Raw genomic sequence first — 9,170 nt, 5'->3', positions numbered from 1 at the left:
TTTGCTCAGTGTTCAAATGGTCTTTCAATGAATTTGTGGGATAGAAAGTGGTCTCCCTGTCCTATTCCTCCAACATCTTAGGACTGCTTCCCCAGATTGATTATATTCTTTGCAGTCAAAGATGGAGAAGCTCTATACAGTCAGCAAAAACAAGACTGGGAACTGACTGTGGCTCTGATCATGAACTCCTTATTGCCAAATTCCGACTTTAATTGAAAAAAGTAGGGAAAACCACTAGACCATTCAAGTATGCCCTAAATCAAACCCCTTAAGATTATACAATGAAAGTGAGAAATAGATTTAAAGGACTAGAGCTGATAGACAAATTACCTGATGAACTATGGATGGAGATTCACGACATTGTATAGGAGACAGGGATCAAGACCATCCCCAAGAAAAAGAAATACAAAAAGCAAAATGGCTGTCTGAGGAGGCCTTACAAATAGCTGTGAAAAGAAGAGAAGCAAAAAACAAAGGAGAAAAGGAAAGATATACCCATCTGAATGCAGAGTTACAAAGAATAGCAAGGAGAGACAAGAAAGCCGTCCTCGGTGATCAGTGCAAAGAAATAGAGGAAAACAATAGAATGGGAAAGACTAAAGATCTCTTCAAGAAAATTAGAGATACCAAGGAAACATTTCATGCAAAGAAGGTCACAATAAAGGACAGAAATAGTATGGACCTAACAGAAGCAGAAGATATTAAAAAGAGGTGGCAAGAATACACAGAACTGTACAAAAAAGATCTTCACAACCCAGATAACCATGATGGTGTGATCACTCACCTAGAGCCAGACATCCTGGAATGTGAAGTCAAGTGGGCCTTAGGAAGCCTCACTATGAACAAAGCTAGTGGATGTGATGAAATTCCAGTTGAGCTATTTCAAATCTTAAAAGATGATTCTGTGAAAGTGCTGCACTCAATATGCCAGCAAACTTGGAAAACTCAGCAGTGGCCACAGGATTAGAAAACATCAGTTTTCATTCCAAGCCCAGAGAAAGGCAGAGCCAAAGAATGCTTAAACTACCACACAATTGCACTCATGTAACATGCTAGTAAAATAATGCTCAAAATTCTCCAAGCCAGGCTTCAACAATACATAAACCGTGAATGTCCAGATGTTCAAACTGGTTTTAGAAAAGGCAGAGAAACCAGAGATCAAATTGCCAATATCCACTGGATCATTGAAAAAGCAAGAGAGTTCCAGAAAAACATCTATTTCTGCTTTATTGACTATGCCAAAGCCTTTGATTATGTGGATCACAACAAACTGTGGCAAATTCTGAAAAAGATGGGAATACCAGACCATCTGACTTGCCTCTTGAGAAATCTGTATGCAGATCAAGAAGCAGCAATTAGAATTGGACATGGGACACATGACTGGTTCAAATAGGAAAAGGAATATGTCAATGCTATATATTGTCACCCTGCTTATTTAACTTATATGCAGAGTACATCATGAGAAATGCTGGGCTGGATGAAGCACAAGCTGGAATCAAGATTGCCAGGAGAAGTATCAATAACCTCAGATATGCAGATGACACCACCTTTATGGCAGAAAGTGAAGAACTAAAGAGCCTCTTGATGAAAGTGAAAGAGGAGAGTGAAAGAGTTGGCTTAAAGCTCAACATTCAGAAAACTAAAATCATGGCATCCGGTCCCATCAATTCATGGCAAATAGATGGGGAAACAATGGAAACAGTGGCAAACTTTACTTTCTTGGGCTCCAAAATCGCTGCAGATGGTGACTGCAGCCATGAAATTAAAAGACGCTTACTCCTTGGGAGAAAAGTTATGACCAACCTAGACAGCACATTAAAAAGCAGAAATGTTAACTTTGTCAACAAAGGTCCATCCAGTCAAGGCTATGGTTTTTCCAGTGGTCATGTATGGATGTGAGAGTTGGACTATAAATAAAGCTGAATGCTGAAGAATTGATGCTTTTGAACTGTGGTGTTGGAGAAGACTCTTCAGAATCCCTTGGACTGCAAGGAGATCCAACCAGTCCATCCTAAAGATCAGTCCTGAGTGTTCATTGGAAGGACTGATGTTGAAGCTGAAACTCCAATTCTTTGGCCACCTGAAGCAAAGAGCTGACTCATTTGAAAAGACCCTGATGCTGGGAAAGATTGAAGGTGGGAGGAGAAGGGGACGACAGAGGATGAGATGGTTGGATGGCATCACCGACTCAATGGACACGAGTTTGGGTGATGGATAGGGAGGCCTGACATGCTGCAATCCATGGCGTTGCAGGGAGTCAGACACGACTGAGCAACTGAACTGAACTCTAAATAACAATACCAATGAAAAGCAGATCAAAGAAACAATTTCCAACATGGAGTCAAAATCAGTTCTTCTCTGCAACAATTACCCCTTCTCTGCAAGTTACCCACTGTCAAAGTCCATTCCACAATCATGTGGAAAAAAGGGGTGATGACCATTCTGCTTTGTCAGATGGATCTTTCTGGGGGTGTTTGCCATTGAGGCCAATGTTCCAAATGTAGATTTGTCTTCTTTTTGTTCCTCTTTGGAAACTGTCTGCTTTACACCTGTAGACCTACTAGACCAAGTCCGTTCACTCAAGGCTTGATATTTTTAACAAGTTCTGCTACCTGTCCCTAAACCACTCTGAATAATTAGGGCCTACTTTCCACCTTCTTCTTTCTGTTTAAACACTTAGGGCAAAACTTTCACACCAATAGGCTTCCAGAGTTAGATAATAAGAATGTTCAGAGGCAAGTTTGGAGGTTCATCAAAAATTAAAATTAGACCTGCCTTATGATCTGGCAGTCCAACTCCTGGGCATGTACCCAGACAAAACTCTAATCCAAAAAGACACATGCACCTCTATGTTCAGAGTAGCACTACCTACAATAGCCAAGATATATAAACAAATTAATGTCCATCAACAGATGAATGTATAAAGATGTGGTACACGTATATAATGAAACACTACTCGACCATAAAAAGAGAATGAAATAATGCAATTTGCAGCAACATGGATGGCCCTACAGTTTATCATACTGAGTGAAGTAAGTCAGAAAGAGAAAGAGAAATACAATGTGAGATCTCTTCTGTGTGGAATCTGAACTATGACACAAATGAATTTATCTACAAAACAGAAACAGACTCTCAAGCATACAGAAGAGATTTGTGATTGACGAGGGGGAGATAGAGTAGGGAGGGATGGATTGGGAGTTTGGGATTAGCAAATGCAAACTACTGTTTATAGAATGGATAAACAAGGTCTTGTTGCATATCACAGGGAACTATATTCACTAAACCATGATATAAGTGATATAATGATATAAACTGTATTCAGTAGACCATGATTCCATGTGACAAACCATTATGGAAAAGAATATGAAAAATAATATGAAATATATTAATATATATTAATTTATATATAATAATTAATATATTAATATAAATAAATAAAATGTATAATATGAAAAATATATTCCTTTTCATATTCATTTATATATTATTGTGTATATATGTATACATATATATATATATATATATATATATAAAACTGAATCACACTGCTCTAGAGCAGAAATTCACACAACATTGGAAATCAACAATACTTCAGTAAAACAAATTTTTTTTAAAAAGAGTGGTCAAAGGAAAATTGCATCTGTTTCAACTAAAAGAAATCACTAAATAACTAGGAAAGTGCAAAATTTCTTCCCCAAGTGAGATTTCTAACCAGACAAGCATCAGATACCTCAACACAACGCAGATGGCAGAAAGAAAAAGAGTTTTAGAAGACTGTAAATTTGGTGCAAATTCAACACAGACTTTTACTGAGAGCACAGTGCATGCAGGTAAGACAATTTGACAAGGATACAGATAGTAAAAAGACCTGGATGTTGCTCTCAAAAAGCTTAAAAATTAAAAGGGAAAAGGAACTTAAATAGCCACAACAAAAGGTCTAAAGTGAGGAAAAGATTAAGCAAAATCCAGTTAAATTGTGATGGCACTTTAGATGAGGCAGAGACAGCTCCCGCTTGAGAATCAGGGAAGGTCTTCTTCAAGAAGTGACATCTGAAATGATAAGCCTGATGGTCTATTCACATTTGAATGCATGAGGGGCCCTTGAACTTAATTCCATTCAGAATTTAAATTATGAATTTTAAAGCCTTATAACACAGGATAGACAAATAATTCTGCAAAATTACATTTAGCTTATATTGATCATTAAGTAGAAATAAACAACAACCAAAACAGGTATACAAGGAGAGTGGAAAGGTTATCATCACTGTCCTATGTTTACATGTCTCCTGAGCTCTTGAGCTGCTGGGATCTCTTTCCAAAGGGAGAAGAGTGCTTGGGTGTTCACAGTGTGTCCTGATGAGAACAGAGATGGAAGCCATTCTACGTGGGAAGGAGGTGAGAAGGAAGGGGCTGGGAGGTGAGAAGGAAGGGGCTGGGAGGTGAGAAGGAAGGGGCTGGGAGGAGGAAAACTGAGAAAAGAGAGAGGAAAAAAGCAAGCAAGTGGAGACTGGGGGAAAGAGTAGGAAAAATGGACACAAAAACCCACCAGTGCTTCCTAAGTCAAAATGCAAGACCTGTTAGGAGTACCAGGGGCACAATCACGGCCAAGATGATCCAACCCACAGAGCAGTGATGATCTGTGGAGTGGGGTGCACACAAGGGTGTCCTCTCAAACCCGCCCACTGTTTTACTGCATTTCTGTGCTCTGCATTTGCTACTCAAGTATCTACCTCAACAATCTCCTTCTTCCCTATTTCCTCTCTTATCCCTCTTCAGAGATGACTCCATCTAACCTCCACACCTTCGTATATCTACGGGGCTCTCATTTTCAACTCCCATATTTCTTATTTTTATTCCTTTTGGGTCTGGGCTGCCTAGAATTCCCAATTTTTCACCTGGCTCTCCTGCTCTGCCTGAGGACCACCCCAGCGGGGCCCTAGTTCTTCCTCACCCCAGTAGAGGATGATGTCCTGGCCTCCTAGACTGCTGTGTCTCACCCGGCAGCTCAGGCCAGATGCCTCACTGGCTTCCACATCCAAGGAAACCTGAAGATACCACGTCCCATCAGCGTTAGGTAAGATGTCACTTCTCTGAGTGCCCTGTTGCTCCTGCTCACCCCGCATCCACATCACCCAAATGGGCTTTGGATAGAAGCCAGAGATATGACAAACCAGCATCAGATGGCCAGGGCTGGGGCTGGGGCCAGGGGACAGCCAGGCTTCTGGTTGTACTGCAGAGGACAGGGAAGGTCGTCAGATGAGGACTCTAGTACAGACTCAGAGGTTCAGAGCTTCATGTCAGTTTAGATGGACATACTTTTCCCACCGTTAGCAGTTGTCACCCATTAACCCCTCTCCCACTTGGCTGCTTGTTAGGAAGAGGAGAAGGTGTGATTTTAGAACAAAAAATTTGTGGAAGGAGGGTGCATCATCTCCAGAGATATGCCTTTCCTGCCTCTAGAAGACCCAAGAGGAAACATGAGCAGATGTCACTCAGCAGCTTATGTGTTTCCTGGGTGTGTCCATAAAGGCTGAAGTCTGCTGACCCACATGACTTGTCTGGAAGCTCAGCAGTTCTGATCCTTGATAAGCAAACCACACAAAGTCTATTGAGGCTTCACCAGCATGAAGCTCACAGCCTTCTGTTATCTGTATTTCAAAGGGATCTAGAGACAAGGAGTTACCAGAGAGAAGAGGACACTAAAAGGAAAAAGTGAATCAAAAGATGATGCAAGCAGAAAGAAGAAGTTTAGAAGATTTAAGGAAATGAAGCAAGATTGGCTTGATAAAAGTTCAAAGAAAAGGAAATTGGTGATAGTTGGAGATTGAGGAAGAGATGAATGACATGAGGAGAAAAGTGTTTGAAGAAGGCAATATAAAGGATGTGGATTTATTTTTCCATCTATTTTTATTAGTTGGGGGCTAATTACTTTACAATATTGTAGTGGTTTTTGCCATACATTGACATGAATCAGCCATGGATTCACATGTATTCCCCATCCCGATCCCCCCTCCCACCTCCCTCCCAACCCCATCCCTCTGGGTCTTCCCAGTGCACCAGCCCTGAGCACTTGTCTCATGCATCCAACCTGGGCTGGTGATCTGTTTCACCCTTGATAATATACATGTTTTGATGCTGTTCTTCAAAACATCCCACCCTCACCTTCTCCCACAGAGTCCAAAAGTCTGTTCTGTACATCTGTGTCTCTTTTTCTGTTTTGCATATAGGGTTATCGTTACCATCTTTCTAAATTCCATATATATGCATTAGTATACTGTATTGGTCTTTATCTTTCTGGCTTACTTCACTCTATATAATGGGCTCCAGTTTCATCCATCTCATTAGAACTGATTCAAATGAATTCTTTTTAACGGCTGAGTAATATTCCCCTGGTGTATATGTACCACAGCTTCCTTATCCATGCATCTGCTGATGGGCATCTAGGTTGCTTCCATGTCCTGGCTATTATAAACAGTGCTGCGATGAACATTGGGGTGCACGTGTCTCTTTCAGATCTGGTTTCCTCAGTGTGTATGCCCAGAAGTGGGATTGCTGGGTCATATGGCAGTTCTATTTCCAGTTTTTTAAGGATGTGGATAATAGATAATAATATAATAAGGAAGGAGTGAGTGGAATGCAATAGGTTATATTGAGTGTGTAAATAGAGATTGCTGAAGAGATTGAATGGGGAAGAAAGTCACACTTTAAGAAGTCCATCATAGAGTGAGGAAACTGAAGGTATCTAGTCAGAGTCGAGTGAAAGGGGCTGTCACAGGTGACCACTGATGGAATATAATAAACCACAAGCCTGCAGTCAATAAGAGGGAAATGTATAAGTAAGTAGCAGGAGTCTTGAACATTATTGAAAGACAGGGTCTGGATTACACCCCTTGCCCAGCTGCTGTTCTATGGTAGGGTTCTATGGTAAGGTTCAGAATTGAGTGGAAATTGATTGGAGGATGTATATTAGAGAAATAAGAAACTCAGAGATACACACACACACACTTCTCACTGTATCCCCAATCCCTACTGAGGGAACTGAACTTACATTCAAGTTGCCATTGATTGGCATTGTCGTGAAATACCTGCAAAACTACAGCGAATCTCCTGTGAGATACACTTTGCAGTTCCATTAACTCCTCATTGTTGAAGTTGCCCTTGGGCCAAGGCCAAAGGAACATGACCGTGTGAGAGCTGCCTTTCCAGCCATGAGTCTGCAAGTCACCCAACTAAGCTGAGCCCAGATTTTGTACCCAGGAATGGTTGTAAAAAGGTAAAATCCAAATGAATTAGAAAGAGATTGGCTCCTGGAAGCCTGTGGGAAAAGAACAAAGAGAATGAGAAGGGACACTGGGAAGGAGAGAGAATGGAGAAAGAAAGGTACCAAAGAGGGGAAACTTGGTATATAATAGAAAAGGCAAGCCATAGATACCTCAGTGGACATTTGGCTGCCCCAGGGTCCCAAGAGTTAGTTATATGCAACCTTCAAGAGAGCACAGAGGGGTGGGATGTTCTGAGAGAATAGCAATGAAACAAGTATACTATCAAGGGTGAAACAGATCACCAGCCCAGGTTGGATGCATGAGACAAGTGCTCAGGGCTGGTGCACTGGGAAGACCCAGAGGGATGGGATGGGGAGGGAGGCGGGAGGGGGGATCGGGATGGGGAACACATGAATCCATGGCTGATTCATGTCAATGTATGGCAAAAACCACTGCAATATTGTAAAGTAATTAGCCTCCAACTAATAAAAATAAATGAAAAAAAAAGAGAGAGAGAGCACAGAGAACTGGAGTCAGGGATACTTAGATTGGAACTGAGCTGATAACTCTCAATCTCCATCTTGGGGAAACCATTACACATGCACACAAGCGCGTGTGTGCATGCACACACACACAAACACATCCCTTCCTGGATAAGAGCTCTTACCCTCTTCATTGTCACCACCTGGGAGGAGAGTAAGGAACAATGAAAGTTGCAGAAACAGCATCTCATTTGCAGATGTTCTTTCTCACAAAAAAGTAGGTCTTTGATTTCTGTTCTAAGCAAACCCACCCCAAAACACTTCTGTTCTGACTTCCTCTTTCTGCCAACAGCAAACCTTTCCTTTAGTCACTGACTGAAAAAAGAAAGCTTGCTCCTTCCCTAGGCTCTGAACCACATACTCAGATATTCATTTCCCTTCCAGTTCTGATACTCCTCTCTGGATTCCAGTTTCTCTCTTTGTCACCAACATCCATTCTGCTCACCTTTCTATATTTTAACTGCTATGGACCAAATCTTAAATGGTGTTGGAAAGTCAGTGCATTTGTAAGGCCTCTTTTCTCATTCATACAATAAACGAATGAAACTAAATGTCTTCTTAGCATCATGTCTAATACTCTCTTGTCCCTGTTCATTTCCATCAGTCTTTCTCTTACTTTTCTGAATATTTCCTCAAATATTCTCTTCCTCTTCCTCACCTTCACCCACTTCACTCATATCTCTGACTTTTCTTGGTTCCTTTATTAGCTTTTTCAGAATCCCATATGAGTTCTCTGAGAAACAGTATAAACTGACACACATTCTTTATTATTCTTAGGGAATAGCCAGTAACCATCACAAAGACCACAGGAATATTGTAACATTCTGTTTGTTTCAAACAAATTCTCTGTTTGACCTGTATTGAAATATATTCACTCACCAAAGAATCACTTAGCATCTGCCTGAAACCAAGCATCTGTTACACCTGTGAATTGTGTTATGTAGTGGCTGAAAATACAATTACTTTATTCAAGGACGTTTTAAATTTCTTGGGAGAAAAAACAACCCTGAATATACATCTGATGGACTGACGCTGAAGTTGAAGCTCCAAGACTTTGGCCACCTGATGCAAAGGGCTGATTCACTGGAAAAGACCTTGATGCTGGGAAAGATTGAAGGCAAAAGTCAGGAAACTCGAAGTGGGGGTTCTCAGGCTTTCCAATGGCTCACCATGATTGCAGATGCCAAATTGCAATTCTCTGTTCTTCCTGAATAAACCCATCTTGTCTGGTGATAAATCGTCATCAATTTGTTTTAGGTCAACACATAATAAGAAACTAGTAATAATATGTGGGAAGTAAAGTGAATAGAATATTCTGGAGTTATTTATACAAGATTATCTTCTTATTGGTCTTCCCTGAATGTTC

At 40.8% G+C, this 9,170-nt stretch overlaps 1 pseudogene; it reads right to left on the bottom strand.

Annotated features, from left to right (window-relative positions):
• Window positions 1–4,560: 4,560 nt before the first annotated feature.
• Window positions 4,561–8,627, bottom strand: LOC122426677 (annotated as a pseudogene).
• Between the last annotated feature and the right edge of the window lie 543 nt (window positions 8,628–9,170).

This window comes from Cervus canadensis, chromosome 2 (assembly GCF_019320065.1).
Source record: "Cervus canadensis isolate Bull #8, Minnesota chromosome 2, ASM1932006v1, whole genome shotgun sequence".
In the NCBI taxonomy this organism is placed as follows: Eukaryota; Metazoa; Chordata; class Mammalia; order Artiodactyla; family Cervidae; genus Cervus; species Cervus canadensis.
This window is presented reverse-complemented; position numbering and strand designations above follow the sequence as displayed.